At 47.8% G+C, this 24,703-nt stretch overlaps 1 long non-coding RNA gene and 1 other non-coding gene across 2 annotated transcripts in view; both read left to right on the top strand.

Annotated features, from left to right (window-relative positions):
- The window catches only part of LOC121036751 (uncharacterized), a 20,384-nt gene extending 7,052 nt beyond the window's left edge, over positions 1-13,332 (top strand). Inside the window, exon 2 of the long non-coding RNA XR_005793467.1 lies at positions 13,035-13,332. This is a non-coding gene — a long non-coding RNA (uncharacterized LOC121036751). The remainder of the gene's footprint in view (positions 1-13,034) is intronic.
- Positions 13,333-14,682: 1,350 nt separating this feature from the next.
- Positions 14,683-14,765, top strand: TRNAR-UCG (transfer RNA arginine (anticodon UCG)). Its single transcript has one exon. It is a non-coding gene; the product is annotated as a tRNA-Arg (tRNA).
- Positions 14,766-24,703: the final 9,938 nt, after the last annotated feature.

Here is a 24,703-nt window from a genome sequence, read left to right as displayed (position 1 = left end):
AAAAAAAAAAGACTTGGGGTGCCTGGGTGGCTCAGTCGGTTGGGGATCTGACTTCAGCTCAGGTCATGATCTCACAGTCTGTGAGTTCAAGCCCTGTGTCGGGCTCCGTACTGACGGCTTAGAGCCTGGAGCCTGCTTCGGATTCTGTGCCTCCCTCTCTCTCTGCCCCTCCCCTGCTCATGCTCTGTCTCTCTCCGTCTCAAAAATAAATAAAAACACTGAAATTTTTTTTAAAAAAGACTGAACATTCTGGTTTAAATGTATTCAGGTAACACCAAGTTAGTTTGTCTAATGAAAACATCAAGACGCTTCATGTTTGTCTGAAAACTATAATAATACAGCACTTGGCATGTATAGGAATGCCTTTTGCCCTTTGATTTCAGAACTGCTCATGTGATGCTTCTAGTATTGTTCATGGAATAATGGGCTGCTAATCAAATTAAACACAGTATTCATACTATCCAGAGAGTATAAGATAATTCACTTGCTGAGATTAATATGTAAATCGACTTTATTTACAAATCACTGTCTTGATAATTACAATTCTGTAAAACTTTCATCTGGGCAAAAGTATAATTACTGAGTTCTAGCAGTTCCTCGAACTGAAACTGAGAGGTTATTCAAAATTAATCTGTAAGAGACAAAATTCCCATGTTTCTGGGATTGCGGGGCTCTGGGTTTTCAGTAGCTGGTTCTTTTGAAAGTAACTCACTACTATTGTCAGGGTAAATGCCAAAGAAATTATTCTGGGGAGAGTATTCTTGAGGTGGGCCTCCCAAGTTGTGAATTGGCTGCACGGGCAATGAACATCTTAATTGGAGGAAGAGGGAAAGGAAAAAATCCCCGTGGTGGAATAGACTGTGTGTGTGTGTGTGTGTGTGTGTATTTGAGGAGAGGGATAGTATAAACCTTTCCTTTCTGTTGCACACTGACTCTACGGTGAAGGGCCATATAGGGAGCACCCCTTGTCACTTCCTCTGCCCCATCTTGTAATATCAGCAGTCAGCTCATCTGGTTCTGGATATTTAGATTTCTCTTTGTTCCACTCTTTTGCCATAAAATCGATTCCACTGTGAACTATGAATTTAGACCTATTAAGCCTTTCATTGGTTGCTTCTCAGTCTGCGGTTGCTGATGACTATCACCGCTGGTATCTTTTAAGCAGATGCCGAGTCTGTGGGTGTGCATGGGTATGCATATTCTTTCTTAAAATGGCTAAGCTTTTCAAGGGCTTTACCTTTTCTTTCGAGTAGTTAGGTAAGTTGTATGGTGAGAGATTTCTAAACCAGTGAGAACTTCTGCTCCAAGTGAAGAGAGCTGTAAAAAATTCTAATGATTGCTGTCCAGAATTCTATCACTCAAGGACCAGGGCAGTGGAGTGCCTGGATGGCGTAGTCGGTTGAGCTTCTGACTCCTGATTTCGACTCTGCTCGTGATCCCAGGGTTGTGGGATCGAGCCCCGTGTTGGGCTCTGCGCTGAGTGTGGAGCCTGCTTGGGATTCTTAATCTATCTCTCTCTCCCCCTCTGGCCCTCTTCCCTTCTTGCCTGTGCGCTCTCTCTCTCTCAAAATTAAAAAAAAAAAAAAAAAAAAAAGGACCTGTGCAGAAATCGGTACTTAAACTGGTGCTTTCTGGTTGGAGTGACCTACTGGAACCAGGAGATCCCAAATGGTGGAGGAGGTCAAGGTCAAGGAAAGGAAAGTTCAAGAAATGATACACCCACGTTCCTGCCCACTGCTTCCTCTTCTTTTAAAAAATTCGGCTGAGGTGTAAGTTACATACAAGGAAATGCACAGATCTTGAGTGTAGAGTTCTATGACTTTGACAAGCAAACACACCTAGTAACCACGCTCCCAGTCAAGGTATGAACATTTCCATCATCTGGGAAAATTCCCTGGTCTCCTTCCCAGTCAGTCCTCACCCTGCAGAGGCAACCACTGTTCCGTTTTTTTAACAGCGTAGATGAATTTTGCTTATTCCTGAATGCCGCATGCAGGGAATCAGATAATGTGGACGCTTCTGTGACTGGCTCCTTTTGTTTACCGTAATGACTGAGATCCACACTCCAGCTTGCTGTGGTAACGAAGTTCCTTCCTTGTTATTACTAAATAGTATTAATTCTTTGGACATATCCCGATTTGTTTATTCACTCTCTTGTAATGGACATTTGGATTGTTTACCAGATTAGGCTGGTATGAGTAAAGCCTCTATGAATATTCTGGAACAAATTCTTTTTTTTTTTTTTTTTTTGGAAACATAGGTGTCCATTTTTCTACAGTAAGCAAGAGTGAAATTGCTGGCTCCTCAGGGAAAAATATATTTAATTTTAGAGAAAATGGCCACAGCAGTTTTTCAAAAGGGATTGTTTCAGTTTGTGCTCCCACCTTCAATGCTGGAGAGCTCCAGTTTTAGTCCTCACCAGCATTTGATATTGTCGGTGTTTTTGACGAAACCAGAGGGTGTGAAGTGATATCTCATTCTGGTTTTAACTGTGATGCTGGCCACCTTTTCATATGCTTATTAGCCACTCAGTGTCGTCTTTTATGATGGATCTGTTCAAACCTGCTGCCCAATCTTTCTTGGGATGTTTCTCCTTTTACTATTGGTTTGTAGGAGTTCTTTGAACATTCTGAGTACACATCCCCTGTCAGATGAGTCCTTGCGCCTATAGTTTGCTTTTGCATTTTGTTACTAGTGTGTTTTAAAGAGCCGACATTTTCAATGTTGATAAAGATCGAATGCTTTATATTTCTTCTTTTATGATTACTGCATTTTGTGTGATAGAGATATTCTTCTGTTGCCTTCCAGAACGTTTATTGTAATTAGCGTTTTTGTTTAAGTCTATTATCCGTCGCTAATTATGTTTAGTGTGTAGTGTGAGATGGAGGTCGAGGATCATTTTCCCCCCATATTTTTATTCAGTGCCTCCAGCGTCATTTTTTCGAAAAGACTTTCCCTTCCGCATTGAATTGCTTTGGCCCCCTTTATCAGAAATCAATGAACTGTGAAAGTGTGAATCTATTTCTTGATCCTCTGTTCTGTTTCATTAATCCATTTGTCTATCCTTACCCCAATACCACACCGTCTTCACTACCGTAGATTTACAGTTAACCTGTTAACTCTCTAACCTTCTTCTTTTTTTTTTCAATATTATTTTGGATTCTAGATCACACACATTTTTATTACCTTTAGAAGCAACTTGTTAATTTTCATTAAAAAAGTTAAGATTTTGGGGCGCCTGGGTGGCGCAGTCAGTTAAGCTTCCGACTTCAGCCAGGTCACGATCTCGCGGTCCGTGAGTTCGAGCCCCGCGTCGGGCTCTGGGCGGATGGCTCAGAGCCTGGAGCCTGTTTCCGATTCTGTGTCTCCCTCTCTCTCTGCCCCTCCCCCGTTCATGCTCTGTCTCTCTCTGTCCCAAAAATAAATAAACGTTGAAAAAAAAATTAAAAAAAAAAAGTTAAGATTTTGATAAGATGTCATCGAATGTATACATCAATTTGGGGAGAACTGACCTTCTTAACATTGAGTTTTCCAATCTGCAAACAGGCATCTCTTCATTTTCTTAACTTCTCTGGGCCTTATTCTGTCATTTTCAATGTAGAGACTTTGTATATTTTTATTAAACGTATTCCTATGTATCTTACAGGTTTTTATGCTGTTAAAATGGTTTTTCTGGCATTTTCTAACTGACTGTATCAACATACGATTGATTCTGGTATAATGACCTTGTATGTTGTGCATTACTAAATTTACTAATTAATACTAGCTGTTTTATCTGGGTTCTGTTCATGCGCAAACATATCGTCTGTGAATAAAAAGCATTTTACTCATTCCATACTAAGTGTTATGAATTGTATTTATTTCTCATGCCTTATTGTACTGGCTAAAATCTCCAGCACAGTGTTGAACAGAAGGGATGAGGGCAGACATTATACACATGTTCTGGATCGTAGGGGGAAAGTGTTCATATTTCATCATTAAGTATGACGTCAGCCGTCCGTCAGCTTTCCACAGCTGTTTTCCTTCTATTTTATTCCCACTTTGCTTAGTTTTTATTTATTTATTTATTTATTTATTTATTTTTATTTTTTTAGATCATGAATGGGGATTGGATTTTGTCCAATGCTTTTTCTGAATTGATTGAGATGATCATAACTTTTTTCTTCTTTCTTTGGTTCCTGTGGTAAATTACAGTGATTTATTTTCAGGTGAGAAGCTAGCCTTTCATTACTGGGATAAACCACATTTTGTCACCCTATATTATCCTTTTGGTATCTTTCTGAATTCAACTTGCCCATATTTTGTTAAGGCATGTTTACATTGATGTTCATGAGGGATGTTGGTCTATACTTTTATTTTTTGTAATAGTGTTGTGAGGTTTCAGTGGTGAGTCAGGCTGGTATCATAAAGTGAGTAGGGGAGCATTTCCTCCTTTCTAGTTTTAGAAAAAGTTGGTATGAGATTGACATTGGTATTATTTCTTTTTTTTTTTTTAAGTTTTTTTAAACGTTTATTTATTATTAAGAGACAGAGAGAGACAGAGCATGAGCAGGGGAGGGGCAGAGAGAGAGGGAGACACAGAATCCAAAGCAGGTTCCAGGTTCTGAGCTGTCAGCACAGAGCCCCGTGTGGGGCTCGAACTCACAAACCGCGAGACCATGACCTGAGATGAAGTCGGTCGCTCAACCGACTGAGCCACCCAGGCACGCTGGCATTATTTCTTCCTTACATATTTGAAAGAATTTTCAGTGAAGCCACTTGAAACTAGTGTTTTCTTTGTTGAAGGTTTTAGTTGTTAACCCAATTCTATAATGGATTCAGGCCCGTTAATATTTTCTATTTCTCCTTGGGCCAGTTTTGGTCATCTTTACGTTGATGGAATTTCTCCAGTTCATCTCAATTGTCATATTTATTTGTGTATGGTTTTAGTACAGAACTAATTATATCCCCTGTTTTGTTTTTGGTATTGGCAATTTGAGTGTCTTCTTGTTCTCTTTCTTTCTTTTTCAGTCCAGTTAAGGGGTTATCAGTCTTTTGATAAGATCTCTTTCAATCTTTCAAATGATCAGATTTGTCTTTGAGGACTTTTTCTTTTATCTATTTTTTATATTATTATTTTTTGCTCTATTTTTTTTAAGTTTATGTATTTATTTTGAGAGAGAGAGGGAGAGAGGGAGAGGGAGAGGGAGAGGGAGAGGGAGAGGGAGAGGGAGAGGGAGAGAGAGATAGGATCCCAAGCAAGCTTCACACTGTCAGCTCAGAGGCCGATGCGGGGCTCAAACCCACAAACCGTGAGATCATGACCTGAGCTGAAACCAAGAGTTGGACGCTTCACCGCCTGAGCCACCCAGGTGCCCCTGTTTTCTGTTCTATTAATTCTTTCTTTCTACTTACTATGGAACTTGATCTTCTTACTTCTTAACATGCACTCTTGGCTCGTTGATCTTTCGCTTTATTCCTGTCTAATACAAGCAGTTAGAGCTACGCTTTCTTTTTAGCAGCACTTTATTCACATTCCATTCATCTTGATATGTTTTCTTGTCCATCTCGTTTAGTTTCTTCAAATACTTACAAGGAGGAAGAAAAGGCATGGGGCGACAAAGGAATAAGGAACAGAATGAACAAACAAAACAAATAATAAAGTGGCCAATGTAAGCCATAACATATCAATTATTACTTTATCTTTTTAAAAAGTTTGTTTGTTTGTTTGTTTGTTTGTTTGTTTGTTTATTGAGAGTGTGCTGCAAGTGTGAGTGGGGAAGGGGCAGAAAGAGAGAGAGAGGGAGAGCGAGAATCCCAAGCAGGCTGCGGGTTGTAAGTGCTGAGCCTGATGTGGGGCTCGAACGCATGAACCATGAGAACAGAACTATGACCTGAACAGAAATCAAGAGTCAGATGCTTAACCAACTGAGCTACCCATGTGCCCCTACTTTATTTTTTTTTTTAAGATTTTATTTGTAAGTAATCTCTATACCCAATGTGGGGCTCAGACTTACAACCCCAAGATCAAGAGTCACATGCTCTACTGACTGAGCCAACCAGGCACCCATCTAATAATTACTTTAAACGTAAATCATCTAAATACATCAATTAAAAGATGGTGATTAGCACAGTAGATAGAAAATTACCTAGTCATATAGTATCTACAAGACACCCACTTCACATATAGCAATATAGGTAAAAAGAGAAAAAACTATACTGTGCAATCACTAATTTTTAAAAAGCAGAGTGGCTGTATTAATAAGATCAAGTGGACTTCAGAACAAAGGAAATTACCAGGGACAAAGAAGGACATTAAACATTGATAAAAGGGAAAACACACCAAGAAGACATAGAAATCCTAAAAGTGTATGCACCAGACGACAGAGCTTCAAAATCTATGAAGCAAACACTGACAAAACTGGAAGGAGAAATAGAAATAGATCTATCTGCAGTTACAGTTGGAGACCTTAACATCCCTTTCTCTCTACCAGACAAAAAAGAATCAATAAGGATATAGAAAAAGTGAGCAATAGTGTCAGACAACAGATCTAATAGGTATTTATAAAACACTGTCCCCAAACAGTAGAATACATATTCTTTCAGGTGCTCATGTAAAATTCACAAAAGTGTACCATATCCTGGACTTTAAAGCAGATTCCAACAAATTAAAAGAATTGAAATCATGTAGTCTGACCATGAGGGGAATCACACTGGAAATTAATAATAGAATGATAACATGAAAATCTCCTAACACTTAAAAAAAAATACTTAGAACTGAATTATAATGATAGTACAGCATAATTGTGAGATGCAGCAAAAACAGTGCTGAGAGGGAAATTCATAGCCCTGAATACTTATGTCAGAAAAGAGGAAAAGATCTCAAAATAATTTCCCTTAGTTCAAAATATTATCTAACTTCCCAGAGCATTATTCTTTGACCAATGAGTTATTTAGAAGTGTGCTATTTAATTGGCAAATATGTGATGTTTTCTAGACACCTTTTTGTTATTGATATTTAATTTATCCAAGTGTGGTCACAGAACAAACTTTTCATGACTTCAGTCCTTTAAAATTTATTATAATGTGGAGCGCCTGGGTGGTTCAGTCGGTTAAGTGTTCAGCTCTTGGTTTCGGCTCAGGTCATGATCTCGTGGTGTGTGAGTTCGAGCTCCACCTTGGTGTTCACACTGACAGTGCAGAGCCCGCTTGGGAGTCTTTCTCTCTCCCTTGCTCCCTCTCCCTCCCTCTCTCTGCCCCTCCCCTGCTTGTGTTCTATCTCTCAAAATAAATAAAATAAACTTTAAAAATGTTTAAAATTTACTATAATGTGTTTTTGATGAATATCTGTAACCATAATCTATATAATATCACAATAAGTATTCTGTGTACATATATAAATAATGTATATTCTATAATTGTTAAATGTAATATTCTATAAATGTCAGGTAATTTGTTGAAAACAACTAACAAACTGATAGTTTTCTTCAAATCTACTTCCTTTGTTCAAATCATATTTCCTTTTTAATCTTATTCAAATACTCAAAGAATAACGTTAGAGTGTTCTATTGCTTTTAGTTGTCTGAATACTCGCTTCATGTACTTTGAAGCACTTTGAAGTACTTTACAACATAGACATTTGGGAAGGTCAAGTCTCCTCGATAAATTGACCATTTATCATGGTGTAATGTCTCTTTATTGCTAGTAACACTTTCTTTTGAAGGCTGGTTTGTCTGGTATTACCATAGCAACAACCTTTTCCTACGTAATAAGAAAAATGTGTTTTATATGTTAGAGTACAATATTTTAAGTAGAAAATATAGCTGCCTTGAGCAATAAGAGAAAAGGCAAACAAGTCTATCAAATTGATTGCTATAAACTTTGTGTATTTGTTATACATATGGACCAGAACATATACTCTAAACAATGTGGACAGTTTTATTGGAATCTAAATGTATGTTAACGTATAATAAACTGCACATATTTGACGTGTATAACTTGTAAGTTTAGACACCACCCATGGAACCATGACCACCCCAAGATTGTGACCCTGTCTATTGCTCCTGTAAGCTTCCTCATGCTCCTTTGTAATCCCACCCTCCTGTCCCTTTATCTTCCCTACCCTCCCAAGCAAACACCAGTCTGCTTTCTTTCACTGGGTGTTAGTTTGCGTTTTCTAAACATGGAATCACACAAGATGTACTCTTCTTTGGTTTCGTTTCTTTCTCTTGGCATACTTATTTTGAGACTCATCCATGTTGTTAAGCATATCCTTAGTCTATTCTTTATTACTGAGTAGTAACATATTATATGGATATACCGCAATTTGATTATTCAATCGCTTCTCGACATATGGGTTGTTTCTAGTTATTACAAATAAAACTATCCCGAGTATTGGCATGCAAGTCTTTTTTTAAGCATTCTCTATACCCAAAGTTGGGCTCAAACTCAAAACCCTGAGACCAAGAGTCAGATGCTCATCTGACCGAAGCCGCATCTGCCCCTGTGTGCAAGCCTTTATATGGATACGTGCTTTCATTTCTCTTAACTATCTAGGGATGGAATCCCTGGTTATCACTAGGTGTATATTTAAACTTCTAAGATACTGACAAACTGTTTTCCAAAGCGGTTGTACCCGTTCACCTTCCCACCAGTAGTGGGTGAGAGTTGCGGTCTTTCCACATTCTTGCCAATGTTTGGTATGGTCAGTCTTTTTCATTGTAGCCATTCTACTGGGTACGATGAAACACCTGTTTCAGTCTTTTGTTCATCTCTCTTTTTATTTTCTTACTGTTGAGATTTGAGAGAGATACATTTATATAATTGAAATATATATACACGTTTGAGATATGTATACACTGGCTCAGAAGAAAGGAAATCCTGCCATTTGCAACACCGTGGATGAAACTTAAGGGCATTATGCTGGGTGAAGTAAGTCAGATGGAGAAAGACAAATACTGTATGGTATCACTTATATGGAGAATCTTAAACGGCCAAGTTTATACAAGCAGAGTAGAGTGGTGGTGGCCAGGAGCTGCGGGAGGGAGAAATGGGGAGATTCAGGTCAAAGGGTACGAACTTCCAGTTACAAGATCGAGTAAGTTCTGAGGATTTAATGTATTATAGCTAATAGTAGTATATTATAGACTCGAAAGTTGCTAAGATCTTAAATGTCCTCACTATAAAAAAAAAAAAGGAATTTTCATTATGTGGTGTGATGGAGGTGATACCGTGTTTTGCAATAAACGAGTGTATCAAATCAACAGGTTGTACACCTTAAACTTTCACAATGTTATATGTCAATTATATCTCAGTAAAGCCGAAAACATTATATAGGTTCTAGCCGGTACAATTAGGCAAGGAAGAGAAATCAGAGGCAAGGAAATTGGTGAGAAATAACTACCACCGTCTTTATTTGCAACATGATGGCCTATGTGAAAAATCTGACGGAATCTCTAAGACAGCCACAAGAATTAAGAAGCAAATTTTGCAAGGCTGCAGGATATAAGATCAATATATTTAGAAATCAATGTGTTTCTTTTTTTTTTTTTTTAGTTTTTTTTAACGTTTATTTATTTTTGAGACAGAGGGAGACAGAGCATGAACGGGAGAGGGGCAGAGAGAGAGGGAGACACAGAATCTGAAACAGGCTCCAGGCTCCGAGCTGTCAGCACAGAGCCCGACGCGGAGCTCGAACTCACGGACCGCGAGATCATGACCTGAGCCGAAGTCGGACGCTTAACCGACTGAGCCACCCAGGCGCCCCACGATTTTTTTAAAAAAAATTAATTTAATTTAATCTTCCTTCCAGGGCAGTCGATGTAGTGTTACAGCAGTTTCAGGTGTACATTATAGTGATTCGACAGTTCCAAACGTCACCCAGCGCTCGTCACGACAGACGCTTGTGTGGCCTTAAAAAGCCCTCTAGTCTGGCTAACCCTCAGTTCCCTCTCCGGGAAGCGGGAAGTGGGTGCAACACCTGCCTTGTGGGGTCATGGTGAGAAGGAAATGAGTTGGGCTTTGTGGTATGAGGGGTCGGGGGCTTGACACACATCAACTCCTTTTCCGTCTTAATTATTCTAGACCTGAGGTCAGAGTACCTGTCTCTCTCTGAGGGGCTGCCTCAGTCCCAACCCTTAACACTGGCAACAGCAAAGGGACCTTGCAGGACCTTTAGTTGGCCCCCCCCCCCGACCCTGTAATTGCTACCTGTCTCTGCTTCCAAGCTGTCCCCCACATAATATAGCTTCGTAAGGAAAATAGGCACTTTTTTCTCCAGCTTATAGGTAAGTCTGTCTAAAAGCACTGTTATGGGTTGTGTTGTGTCCCCTCATCCTCAACAACAAAACAAAACAAAACAAAACCAGGTATGTTGAAGTCCTAACTCGCATTATCTCACACTGTGCCCTATTTGGAAATAGGGTCTTTGCAGATGTAACCAAGTTAAGATGAGGCGTTTGGGGTGGGCCCTAATCCAGCATGCCTGGTGTCCTGCAAGGAGAGATCCGAACTCACACGGAGGGAAGAGGCTGTGAACAGGCAGGAAGAGCCACGTGAAGACAGAGGGTGGCAGCCACAGGCCAAGGGAGTCTGCCGGCCACCTCCAGAAGCCAGGGAGAGCCGAGGAGGGTTTGTCCCCAGTCTCCGCGAGAGCCCTTGTGGACACGCTGATCTCAGGCTTCCAGCCTTCAGGGCAGTGGGACAATAAATGTCCTTTTTAAAAAAAAAATTTTTTTTTAGTGTTTATTTACTTTTGAGAGAGAGAGTGTGCACGTGTGAGGGGGGAAGGGGCAGAGAGAGAGGGAGACACAGAATCTGAAGCAGGCTTCAGGCTCTGAGCTGTCAGCACAGAGCCAGATGTGGGGCTTGAACTCACAGACCATGAGATCATGACCTGATCCAAAGTCAGAGGCTTAACCGACTGAGCCACCCAGGAAGCTAACACAAGTACCTTAAAGTGCTGCTTTAATACCTCTACATACAACCAAGTGCAAGTCCCCTACCCGCCCCGCTCTGTGCTCCCTCAGTATCTGAGTGTCTTCCCCGCCCCCGCCCCCCCCCCGCCGGAGGGGGGGGGGGGGGCTGTGCAGCTGGATCTGCCCAGCCCCACCCAGACAAGCAGCTACCGGTTCCCCTGCATCCGGCTCCTTCCACCCCCACTCTCTGGTCCCAACCTGCTCTCACCTGCGAGGAACCCCCTCTCTCCTCACTGTCCAAAGGGGGAGACCCCGACCCTCCGGGAGCCCTCCTGGGCTCTGCAGTAGGTGGTCCCGTGGGATCCCACAGCCCCCTTGCACAGGAGGGTGCTGCCGGCCCAGTGCTTAGGCATGGAGACACCGAGGCTCACGGCAGTTGGGTAACCTGCCTGAAGACGGCCGGCTCATGAAGGGAGCGTCAAGAACCAGGCTCAGGGGTCACTCATCACCTTCCTCCGTGCGGTGCCCCAGGCCGGTGCCAGTGCCGCAAGCCGGCCCCTCCCCTGGGCTGCTGTCCTCCCTGAGGCCATCCCGGCAGGCCTGCAGGGCCGGCTGGACTCTCCCGCTGTCTTCAGGCATTCTTGCTAGAGAAGCAAGCTCCCTTCCTCGTGGTTCTGCTCAGGCAGGAGCCCCCCGCCCCGGGCTGGGATGGTCTTTTCCTGTTGAACACTGATTTACTGTGTTTCGCACTGAGCTTACTTACCCCAGGGAAAAACACGCTGGGAAGCAGAGAGCAGCAGCTTGTGAAGACAGAGCGTCCTCCGAGGTTCTTTCCTCCCCGCCCTCTTTTTAAAAATCGCTTATTCTGATGTTAGTCAATTGCATAAACATCCTATTAATTTTTTTCCATCCTCCATCATGTGCCCTGGAAACTTCACTGATAGCTGACTGGATCTCACTGGGGTGCACAGGGCACTGGGAGGTCGGGGGTCCAGTTGTGGCGTGTGTCCTCACTCCCTGTGTGAACTTGGGCAGGTCACCCTGATGCGGACGGTCCCGTCTACTGGGCGCTGCTCTGCCCTGGGCTCTCTGCACCGGTCACCTCACCCGTGCTCACAGGGTGTGGATGGATGTGCACAAATGGCTACAAGGGGTGTGGGAGCCCCACTAGCAAACGTGGGCGCTGAGGCTCAGAGAGGCTGAAGAACTCGAGCAATGCCACCCAGTGAGTAACATCAAGGCCGGGGTTTATGATGAGACCAGTCGACTCTGATTGTTTTCACCACACCGTGCTGGGTGCCCGTCTCCCCAGCTGTGAAATGGGGGAGCGGACCAGGTGGCGAGCTTTCTGGACACATGCCTCTACACTTGTCCCCTTAAAAATCCCTTCTTCATCCTGCAACCAGTGACCCTCTAAAGCATAAACCTGATCATAGTACTTGCACAATCTGCAGGGACCTTGTTTATTTGCTTACTCGTTTATCGCGTGTCTTCCCCCGAGGGCAGCGGGCAGTCTGTCCTCTCAGGGTCGAATCCCGGCACAGAGAACGGTGCCTGGTGACAGCAGGTGCCCGGGCCGTGGCGGCTTCTGCTGTTCAATTCGCACAGCGTGGTGGCCGGGTTGAGAGGTGGGAACCGGGCTGGGGTGGGAGGTGAGTCTGTAGGGCAAACTTGGCTGCCCTGGGTTGGCCTTGAAGTAGGTCCGGACCTCAAGTTTGCCCGGCTGATCATCATGATGAAGTTGGTGAAGTTAGCCTTTGGTTCTTGGGATGCCCCCTCTTGACTGCCAAACCAAGCCCCTCCCTGCCAGCTTATTTTCACCAGTGTCTTACTGATGAGCTATTTCTGTTTCTTCTCTATAGCTCTCTGTATTTTCATGAGATCTGAGTGGAACATAACGTGCTGGGGATCCAAAGGGATGCGGTGCTAATGGTGGAATTTTAGACATTGTGAAAGACTAGAGGAGACATATTTTGGGGCAGTTAGTGTCTAAGCAGGACCTCAAAGCCTTCCTGGTGTGCAGTGACTCACTCCAGATGGGGAAGAGATACGGCTGCTCCCTGGTCACCTGTTTCAGGAAGGGCGAGGCAGCTGTCTCACCCATGCTAATCGTCACTGTCTTCCTTCTCCCCGTTGTAGGATCGTGGTCATCTCTTCTGACTCACCCACCCCACACCCCTCGTTGGACCAGAATGGACCTGAAGCCCAGAGAGGGTAGGAACTTGCCAGAAGTCGCACAGCGCGACAAACGGCCTATGCTACATAGCCCTATCTTTCTGACTCCTGAAGCCCAGAGAGGGTAGGAACTTGCCGGAAGTTGCACAGCGCGACAAATGGCCTATGCTATGTAGCCCTGTCTTTCTGACTCCCAGTCTTTGTTCACCCAAGTGATTTTCAGTCTTATCATCGTAATAAAATCCAGTGTGCTTTTAGCGTTGTACTGGCCACTTTTCATGATAAATATTAAATTGATGTTTGTTGACCGAATAAGTGAAAAGGTGGGTCTATTCCTGTACAGAGAAGAAGCGGAGATAGAGTGGGGGGTGGGGGAGGGAGAGCCAGAGGAATCCTTGAAGAGAAGTGGGAAGCAGGATGGCTGTAGCTTTCAATTAACATCTTGCTTTGCAGACCGAGCTCTCCACAGGGTATCTGCTTCCTTTGGGTATTGGGTCTAGGATTGGGTCATCGGCCACGGGCTCAGGTCTCCAATCTCTACATGCTTGCACCGGCAGACCTTCCTCCCCGGCATCTCTTCACTCCGTAGAGGTCTGGTCCACGTCAAGTGTGGGACATAAGAGGGGATTCCGGCATTATCTTCCTGCTTGGGAAAGTAGGCACAGAGAAGCAGAGTGACTCTCCCCCAGGCCACACAGCAATTCCTGTCTTGCACTGCAGCCCCTAGAAACTACCTTGTCTGGAATTTTGGCCTTTCACATTCTCTCCCTGGGAGCAGGACCAGGTTAGAGGTGGTTTCAAGGACTGTGTGAAAACCTGCTCCACGCAAACGGTCCAGAGAAACTCGGGACAGAGGGAAATGTAACAGGACAGGCAAGTCCATCTGGTTCCTCTCTGGGCCCAACTCCTCATCCCTCAGGGTCCTCTCCCCTCAGGCAGATCCGTGATAAGCTAGAGAGTTTCTGGCAGGCTTGGGAGCCCGAGGGGGCCCTGCACACGGGTGACCCAAGCCCAGATATTACAAGGGAGGAACTGGGGTCATATTTCACTGGCCTGTATATCCTTTCTACAGCATCAGCGCTGACAGGCCTGTCGTGTGTCATGATGTGCTCCCCTGGGACTCCCCCCCCCCCCCACCCCAGCACCCGGCCACAGGAAGCCTGCGGAGGCCTGGCCTGATGACGCCTGCCCCGGTCCTGTCTGATGACGCCTGCTCTTCACGCTTGGCTGGATTTAGGACAGTCTGGGCATGGGGCCTGCTGACAGCTCAAGGTGGTGGCGTGGGACACCAGAGCCTAGAAGCAGAACCCCAACTCACATGCTGCAGTCACAGAGTGCGCATCTCGAGTAACATACGCTTATAAAGCCTTAGAGTCAGAGTGCTTTTTTGTTTTTCAATGTTGAGATGCACACAGGGGCCTCTGGAAGCACACCGAAGGGGCCCTACTCACCCTTGGGGAGCAAGGACGACTTCCAGGGCCAGTCACATGGGAGCCATTTAGTGGGTAACGTGTATTCTCATGTTAAATTTAGGCCAGCATTCAAGACTCTGAGCTCTGCACAGCTAAAATATAAAACAAGTCACGTATGTAATGTAAAATTTTCCAGTGGTGCCTGGGTGGCTCAGTCGGTTGAGCGTCCGACTTCGGCTCAGGTCATGATCTCAGTTCGTGGGTTCAAGCCCCACCTTGGGCTCTGTGCTGACAGCTCAGAGCCTGGAGCTTGCTTCGGATTCTGTGTGCGTCTCTCTCTCTGCCCCTCTCCCGCTCACACCCTCTCTCTCTCTCTCTCTCTCTCAAAAATAAACATTTAAAAAAAGTTAAGGGGTGCCTGGGTGGCTCAGTCGGTTAGGCGTCTGACTTCAGCTCAGGTCATGATCTCACGATTCGTGAGTTTGAGCCCCACATCGGGCTCTGTGCTGACAGCTCGGAGCCTGGGGCCTGCTTCGGATTCTGTGTCTCCCTCTCTCTCTGGCCCTTCCCCTCTAGAGCTCTCTCTCTCTCTCTCAAAAATAAATAAACATTAAAAAAATTAAGTAAATAAATAAATAAAGTTAAAAAAATAAGTAGAATTTTTGAGCAGCTACATTTTAAAAAGTAAAAAGAAACAAGCGGAATTAATTTGATGATTTTATTGAACTCAATATGCCCAATATATTTTTATTTCACCGTGTAACCAATATGAAAACTGTTAACAGTTATTACATTTTTTAAGGTGCTCACTCTTCAGAATCTGGTGTGTATTTTATACTTAAAGTATATCTCAGTTTGAATTCTACGTTTCCAACTGAAATACTTGATCAGTGTTTACATTTCACACAATTTACAGCAGCAAAGTATCCATGTTGTTCTAAACATACTCAAAAGTTTTCCAATAAGTGAATTGAGTATTGGTTTTTAAATTTACAGCAAATTTTTTTTTAATTTTTTTTCAACGTTTTTTATTTATTTTTGGGACAGAGAGAGACAGAGTATGAACGGGGGAGGGGCAGAGAGAGAGGGAGACACAGAATCGGAAACAGGCTCCAGGCTCCGAGCCATCAGCCCAAAGCCAGACGCGGGGCTCGAACTCCCAGACCGCGAGATCGTGACCTGGCTGAAGTCGGACGCTTAACCGACTGCGCCACCCAGGCGCCCCTAAATTTACAGTAAATTTTAAATGTAAATGCATCAAAATTAGTTTTTTTTTTTAAAAATCAAAATTAAAAAATTAAAACGGAAGTTTCGGTTCCTTAGTCACTGTAGCCGCATTTCAAATGCTCGGTGGCCGCTTCTGGCTGGTGGCTGCCTCATGGGACAGCGCAGGGAGAGTGCCACCTCCGCCCAGCGCTCATCTCCCCTTCCCTCCACCTCCCCTGCATGTGCCTGGGGACCCGCCCTCCTGTCCCGTCATAGAGATGCTCCCTCTCCTCCCTTCCACATGGATAAGCCCTCTTCCCAGACCCCACCGGGGTCACCCCCACCAGCAGGGAGTGTGATACAAGACCCTCACCCTGATAGTCCCTGACTGTCACTGTCATTTCCTGTCTCGAAGCCTGTGAGGGCTGTCTGTCATCACCCGGAAAGTTGGCAGGAGAGCTGGGACCGAAAGTTCCCTTCCCTTTTCCCAGATCTCCCCCCACATCCCCTTTCCTGCATCCTCCTGGAGCCTGGCCAGACAACAGGAGGTAGGTATGGCCACGATGCTCTAAGACCTAAGGCTGGGCATTCTCCCTGATTCCCTTATCTAGGGCTTTCCAGCCTTGCCCGCAGAGCGGATGGCCCACACAGCTTGCTCGCCTCCTCCAGAAGGCTGAACGTAGGAGCAGAACAATGGAGGGTACCGTGGGGGCTCACAGGAGGCATGAGGCTCAGCCAGGGAGGTATGGCCGTTACCCCAGGACAGCCTCTTTGGACCTCAGTCTTTCCATCTGCCCAACGGGAGCTTCTCATTCTTTTAAAGAGGTGACCTGCGAGAGGGACAGCAGGGTGGCTTGCCAAATCCAGGACATGCTTGCAGCTGTCTCCATGGACACCAGGAGCATCTGCTCAGCCACGCCCCAGGTGTCCCATTCAACCCAGATGGGAGCTGAGGCCCTTCTGTTGTGCTCCCACCTCACCACCAGCTCCTCCCCTGTCCATTCCCCATCCAAAAAGGACCAACTCTCTCTGTCCCTGTTTCTTCCCCTTGGGGGACTTTCCCCCCCATTCTGGCCTATGAGCTTATATGATGTCCTACCAGCTCCAAACAGTGAACGGGCCGGTGTCTCTGAGCCTTTCAAGAAAAGTCACTTTCCCTCTGTCTTCTGTGGGAAGACAGACGTATCTATAACAATAGATTTGTAGGGGCGCCTGGGTGGCGCCGTCGGTTAAGCGTCCGACTTCAGCCAGGTCACGATCTCGCGGTCCGTGGGTTCGAGCCCCGCGTCGGGCTCTGGGCTGATGGCTCGGAGCCTGGAGCCTGTTTCCGATTCTGTGTCTCCCTCTCTCTCTGCCCCTCCCCCGTTCGTGCTCTGTCTCTCTCTGTCCCAAAAATAAATAAACGTTGAAAAACAAACAAACAAACAAACAAACACTAGATTTGTTAGCTGGGCATTTCCCAGCTGGACAGGACTACCTCATCCCTGGCTGAGGCCTCTATCTGGCCCGTCCCTCCTCCCAGAGTGACACAAGCATGTCAAGAGGGGGAAATGGAGGAACATAGCATAATGTCTGGCACATATCGGGGGCCTGATAAGTGGAAAGAGGGCATAGACCTGGTCTCCTTTGAGTAGCTCAGCGGTCCCTGTCCTCAGCACGGAGCCTTTGGGCATAGACCGGAAAGGTGACAGAAGGATCCAGGGAGGGAGGCAGAACCTGGGTGGTGTCTCTGACATCACTGTTGAGTGGGTGATTGGATCTTCCCAGAGCCAAGGCCAGTCCTGCCAAGGAGCCCGGAGCCACCTGTCCACGGGGACCGCTGGCTGTAGCCCTTGCCAACGGGGTGCCCAACACCCCCTGGAGGGGGACACTGCTCCCAGGCAGGAGCCCTGGAGCGCTTATTCGCCAGCCACTGGGATTGCAAGTAGTTTGCTAGAGGCATAAATTTGCCCGCCGTGTTTCGTTCTTTTTAAAGTTTTATTTGTTCTGGGTGGGGAAAAGATAACCCATAATGTCATCACTTCTTTTTTTGGATTATGTAAAACAGGATGTGTTCATTCTCTCTTAGTGTTGTCCTTGCCCAGCCGACAACCAGCCTCCTAATCTCCATGAGCAGCTTCAGGGGGCCCTTTCAAACCAAATCCCCAGATTACACGGACGCGTCATTGATAGCGACATGGCTCAAATATGTACTTTTTTTTTTTTTTAATTTTTTTTTTCAACGTTTATTTATTTTTAGACAGAGAGAGACAGAGCATGAACGGGGGAGGGGCAGAGAGAGAGGGAGACACAGAATCGGAAACAGGCTCCAGGCTCCGAGCCATCAGCCCAGAGCCCGACGCGGGGCTCGAACTCACGGACCGCGAGATCGTGACCTGGCTGAAGTCGGACGCTTAACCGACTGCGCCACCCAGGCGCCCCTCAAATATGTACTTTTAAGCACAAAATGGGTACGCACGCTTTAGATCGGGACGCAGTCTGTGTGCCCACCTAACGTGATCACGCTGACGTTGTGAGGTCACCACACAAAGATCTACATCGCTCCTCGCGACGCCCACCTAGAGGCCTGGGTGACAGTGAGGACAGTGCCGTGACTTGTGTGCCCGCCACTAGGAAGGAGGGCGGGCAGGGTGTGCAGATGGGCGGCAGGCCCCGTCCCAGGCTCCCACTCCCTCCTGGATGACTGTGGTCATTCCAGGGGGAGCCAGGGGTGGTGAGGCATAGGAGAGTCTCCCTCCTGGAGCTGTGTGGACGAGAAAAGTCTCTGCACACCCAGGCTGGGGACACTAATCAATCCAGGGAACTCGGTGCCCAGAGGTGAGAATGGTGTTCTGGGAGGCACTGTCGGGGCCGGGAAGGGCTTACGGGGGTCCCTTCTGCAGTACCGGCCTGGCCCTGGGCCCGGCTGCCGGCCCAGCTGCTGCGGGCAGAAAGAGATGAGGTTGGGGCTGACCCTCGGTCCTTGACGAGCCACAGGACAAGCTGCCAGGCCTGGCGGACAGGCTGGAGGCGGCCCCACACCCCGTGCCCGTGCTCCGGGCCCTGGACTTGGATGAGGTAAACGGAGGTGGCGACACTATGTTGACCTCTCCCTCCAGCCTGCAGGAGCGGGTATGCTGGGGTCGGCTGGCCGCCTTCTTCCTCCTCCTCCCCTCCCTCCTTCCAGCCTGCTTGGGGAATGCCCCTGGGGCTGCCGACGGGTTGGGGAGGGGATAGGTTAGAGGCATCAAGGGACTTGGGAGGAGGGGAGATGCTATTAAAAAAGTAATTTGTTGTGTGTGTGTTTTTTCTGATTACAAGCCAATGCATATTCATTGTAGAAAATTTGGAAGTAGAGATAAGCACAAAAAGCAAATAAAAATGCCCCCCCCCCCCCCCATCTCCCCATTCAGGGACAGTCTCACTCACATTTCCAGGGTAATGGTTAAGAGGCCAGCCTTGGGGTCCAACTACCTGGGCTGCACTAACTGGCTGTGTGACCTTGGACAAGTGCCTTAACCCCTCTGTGGTTTCCTCCTGTCACTGCTGTGAGGAAGAAGGAAACAGGCCTAACGCTCTCAGCACCCACTAAGTGATGGCCGTCGTGGAGGTGAGGAAGCACCGCTCCGCCTCCACCCGGAGGTCAGTTTTCTCAGACCCAACCTGACTGAAACAGGATTCTGTGTTCCAACCCGCCCACCACCTGTTCCCCAGCTTTGCCCCATCTTGGGCCACTGTGCCCCCAGCACTTGGGTGGCCAGCACTTGGCATTGTCCTGGAGGCCGCTTTTAGATGCCAACGGTCTACCAGAGGCCATCTTTGAGGTCAGAGAGCAGGAGCCGGAGGAGGACGAGGAAGAAGGGGCGGGAGGGAGGAAGCAAAGGTGTGTAGGAAGGGGAAATCGAGGAACGAGTGACGAATCGTGAAGGAAAGAGAGAGACACACACATGTTACTTTTCCGCCTGGGGGTGAACATACGTGCGTTCTTCCCCCCCTCCCCCCACCTGGGTCCTCCACCCTAACCCACCACACCTCACTTCGGCAGGCATTATACACGTGCTGGCCCTAGCCGCCTCCCCTCCGCCCAGGCTGCAGCCCCCACCTCGCCATTCTCTGGATCCTGTCAATAATTTATGGCTTGCAGGGTACAATAATTATCAATAATGCACGGGCAATAATGTTCTACAGCTCTCACACAATTGTGTTACTCCTAATGTATGCAGGGCTGGGTTCCTCCCCCTGCAGGACCCCCCCAGTGGCTCAAGACAAGAGCTGGGCCAGCCAGGGCGGGAAGGGATGATGTCAGGCCGGAAGGTCCCCTCTGCCCACCGCACGGAGCTGCCTCTTCCAGATCCCGTGGCCAGACCAGGCCTCGCGTCGGGCCCCTCCAGGCGCGGCCTGCCTCCCAGCTCTAAAATTCAGACAGGCAGCGAGGGTCCCCAAAGCCCACCCCAGTGGACACCTACCAGTTTATTCAGCTCCAACCCCGCACCCACTCGCCCATCAGTTTCCTCATCGGCGGAATGGGGCTGCTGATACCCGCCGCTCCCCTTCCTGCCATGCTTTGCTGTGGTTTGGGAGGCAGGTGTGATACTGCCTTGGGGAGCTGGGAGAGCATTTTGCAAGCATTTTGCAGACAGGATGTGTGTCTGAGGGTAGGCACTATTGCCGTTTAGCCAGCATCTGGGCCAGAAGCTTTGGGGGCTGCTTAGAAAGGGGGAGAGAACAGGGGCGCCCGGGTGGCTCAGTGGGTCAAGCGTCCGACTTCGGCTCAGGTCATGATCTCACGGTTCGTGGGTTCGAGCGTTGTCTGTGCTGACGGCTCAGAGCCTGGAGCCCGCTTCGGATTCTGTGTCTCCTCCCTTTCTCTGGCCCTCCTCCACTGGCACTCTGTCTCTCTCTCTCTCTCTCAAAAGTAAATAAACATTAAAAAATAAAAAAAATAAAAAAATAAAAAGGGAAGAGAACACAGGAATGCAGAGACCCTGCCCTCAAAAGCCTCCCCCGCCCATCCCCCCCCGTAGAGGACAGGCAGGTCATATACAGTGAATGAAGCTGGCTGGGTGTGAGGCTATAGGGAGTGGTGGGGATTGTGGATTGTGGAGAAGTGGCACATCCCATCCCAAATAGGTGCCTACCAGTGTTACCAAATTCACTTCCCTAGCAGGGAGAAGTGGGACTGTGGATTTCTGTGAAAAAAATCTCTGACCTTTATTTGAATGTGGGTTAAAAATTTTAAACACTGAAAGGAGGGGTGCTGGCAAAGCGAACCCGTCAGTGGGCCACATCGGCTCCGGCTACTAGCGTGGGCCACACCGTGGTTGCGTTTTCTGGGTTCTTCCAAGAAAAGAATTCATTCCAGCCAGCACAGACCAAGTAAAGGAGCTTTGGAATGGGAGTCAGGGACCCTGGTCTGCTCTCGGCCCCGCCTGGTTGTTTTGGATTGCGCGATTTCTCTTCTCTGACTCTCATCTCCCCTCTGTGCGATAGGGGTGCCAGATTTGATGCCTGGTGGAGGCTCCCTCCAGCGCTATGGCTAGCGTGGAAACATCCCAAAGTTCCAGACGGGCTGGCCGCGTCTAGGCGCTTGGCTTTTAGCAGGTGTCCAGCCAGACAGTCTGGGGTTGGGGAAGAAAGGGCTCAGACGTGCCTCCTAGGAGTAGAGGAAGGGACAGACAAGCACACACGTGTGTGCACACGCGCGCGCGCAAACACACACACACACACACGCACACGCAGGTCTCCCCAGCCTGTGGGTCACTCTTTGGAAGCCCCTCCCCCTTGAGCCTCTTTGGTCTTTGGCAATTACCTGCAGGTAACCCCTCGAGGGCCCGATTCTGCCTGGCAGACGGATGCTGCTAAACTAACCGTGCGTCTTCACGACGAAGACGTGAGAGAAGTATCCAATCCTGTGAGAGAAGTATCCCTACTTAAGAGGGCAAAAATAATAATAAGCAAAAACTGGCGTGCCTGGGTGCCTCAGTCGGTTAAGGGTCCGACTTCCACTTAGGTCATGATCGCACAGTTCATGAGTTGGCGCCCCACATAGGGCTCTGCGCTGACAGCTCGGAGCCTGGAGCCTGCTTCACATTCTGTGTGTCTCTCTCTCTGCCCCTCCCCTTCTTGTGGGCTCTCTCTCTCTCTCTCTCTCTCATAAATAAGTAAATAAACATAAAAAATATTAAGAAAAGATAATAAGCAGAAACTCCTAAAGCTCATAGAAGTTAAGCCACTTACCCCAGGTCACACAGACCTTGAGACAGTGAACGTGAGAGCCATAATTCAAACCTAAGTGTACCAAGTTCCAAATCTCAATCCCTCACTGCCTTCTTCTGACTCAAAGTGGGTTTTAGATTTCTGTTTTATGGCTTCTTATCCTGTCTCACATTTAGGTCCTTCAACCATTTCGAGTTTATTTTTGTGTATGGTGTGAGAAAGTGGTCTAGGTTCAACCGTCCGCATGTTGCTGTCCAGTTCTCCCAGCACCATTTGCTCACGAGACTGTCTTTTTTCCATTGGATCCCCTTTCCTGCTTTGCCAAAGATTAGTTGGCCACACATTTGTGGGTCCTATTCTGGGTTCTCTGTTCTATTCAATTGGTCTACGTGTCTGTTTTTGTGCCAATACCATGCTGCCTTGATGATCCTGTCTGGAGCGGGACTCATCACTATGGGTAGGAAGGAACAGTGTTATTTCCACGGAGAGAAGCCTGCCCACCCTCTGCCAGGCTGGGATGAAGCCACAGGGTGGTCTGATGGGGCCTTCAAGGTCACTGCCTCCCAAGTTCCTCAAGACTGCCCTGGTGGGGGCAGGGCAGAGCAAACCGTAGCCATTGTCCAGAGGGGAATATTGAGGCGATGGTGGAGCTTTGACCCCATAGTGGCGGAGCCACGGGAAGAGCACAGCTCAGGGGATGGTCAGCCTGGATTGGGGTCCTGGCTTTGCCGGCATCACGGCCCTCAGAGGCTCTCCTCGTCCTGGTAGGGCTGTTGCCACAATTCAGGCTGACGGCATACGTGGAGGTGCCTGGCTCATGTTAGGTTCTCAGTAAACATTTGTGCAAATGAGAACGTAGAAAGAGAAGATGGGTTTCTTGATTACCACTCCATTTCCCTGCTGTCTTGGTTGGGGACAGAAACATGGCAGCTGTTAAAATAAAGTGACCTGCTAGGCTGTTTGATGTGACATACTGGTTAAAAAAAACAAACAAACCCAAAACTGTTAGAAAAGGAAACAGAAAGAACAAGAAAGCTGAGGTGGGGCTGTGAGTCCCGGACTCTCAGCAAGGGAACGGAGCGGGGCTGGTCTTGGGCGTGGGGGGGTGGGGAGGGTTGGAGGAGATTGAGGTCTCATAGGGGAGGGGCCTCCTGGTGGGACTGCTGGCTCGCCTCAGGCTGTACAACTCGTGAGCCCATCCTGGGGACGAGACCTTTAACTGGGGGCAGCCTTTTTCCAGAGCTAGGACTCAAAGGACTCATCCCAGGCCACGAGCTAGACTCTGATGCATCAGACAGGACCACAGGGGGGCTGCCTTGGGGCTGGCTGCCCGGGGAGCACCCTGCTGGCTGAGTCTTCCCTGGGCCTGAGGCTGAGGTGGGGCTGGGAGCCAAGGGAATCACTTTGAAGGATTCTGGTTAATTCCAATTGGTCTTTTATTTCTCATGGCTCATTTTAGACTTTTCTTACCGCTTTACACCATGTGGTCCTATACGGACGCCCACCTGATCAGAGCAGTGTGTGAATAGTAAGCCAAGTAAGGGTTCAAGTTCTAGCCTAATCGGTGAATTAACACCGATGAAGCCCGGAGAGATGACCCCACGTGTTCAGGTCACACAGCAAAATCGAGGCTTGAATTCTGAAGAGTAAACGCCTCATCGTAATGCCCCGTCCAGCCCCAGCCCCTTAGTCCACTGCCAAGCATATACTCCAGATAAGCCTCGTCTGGGAGAGGGACCCTAGGGTCCTGCCTCCACACCTGCGGCCTGGCCCCTCCTGCAATATTAATCTGGCGCTTATCAATGTTTCATCTGCTTTCTATCCCACATCACCCTGCTACCGTCTTCTCACATTTGAGCTCGGGATCATGAAAAATAGATGTGTTTACTCCACCCGCCCTGACGCTTTTCTCCAGGTTTGGGACTTAACAGGAGGTGATCTTGCTCAGATGTTCTCCCAATCACCCGCTTCCTTGGCCCCTCCGCGCCTCCTGCAGAGGGTACCGAATGTATCTTGTTCTGGGCCCGGCTTTCGCTTGTTCAAGGCACGCTCCTGCACACTGTGTTCCTGGGCAGGCACAAGGAGCTATCTTTGACCACTGGGCTCAGAGACGCTAACTCACTTGCCCAAGGCCACACCGGAGATTTTTAATGGTTTTGAAGGGGCACGAGTCAGCGCTGAGTGTTCTCAGCCTCTGATCTTCTTGTCCTCCCAAAGCGATGCCTTCTAACAGGATGGGCTCTTGAGATCCAGCCCTTCTTCCTCGTTATCACATGATACAAACAATAAAATCTAGGAGGGAGAGAAGAGGCGGGAGGAGGCTGAGGCTGCTGTAGCTGGTGCTCGGCTTTGACATGTCATGCCCCTCCTCAGAGACCTTCAGTGGCTCCCCACTGGCCATGAGGAGAAAGCTAAGTTCCCTGGCTTCGCAAGGAAAACGCTTTGCAAAACTGGGCCTGACCCACATTTCTACTCTGTTACTCCTGCCCTGCCCGTAGTCACCACGGGGTTTCACCTTTCCAGGACCCCTGTCCATGCTGCCTCCCCAGCCACCGGAAGTGCCCATCTCTGCCTGTCTCTTTGGACATCTTTTTCCTCCTAATCCAGACCGGTGATTCCCCAAGCACCCAAGGATTCTGCACAGAGAGCCTCCTGATGCCTGGGTCCTGCCCCCCCCACCCCCCAGTCTGCTGGCACTGGTCTGGGATGGAGCCTGGGCATGCATATCTGCCCCCACATGACACTTGGCCAATTATAAGCTCAGGATAAATAATAAAACACACAGTCTGCAGTTTGCCTCGGACTGAGCCTAGCGGGGGT

The sequence above is a fragment of the Herpailurus yagouaroundi genome, unplaced genomic scaffold (assembly GCF_014898765.1).
Source record: "Herpailurus yagouaroundi ecotype Mexico unplaced genomic scaffold, PumYag 163, whole genome shotgun sequence".
Classification (NCBI taxonomy): Eukaryota; Metazoa; Chordata; class Mammalia; order Carnivora; family Felidae; genus Herpailurus; species Herpailurus yagouaroundi.
Note: the sequence above shows the minus strand (reverse complement) of the source record. Positions and strands in the feature narration are given on the sequence as shown.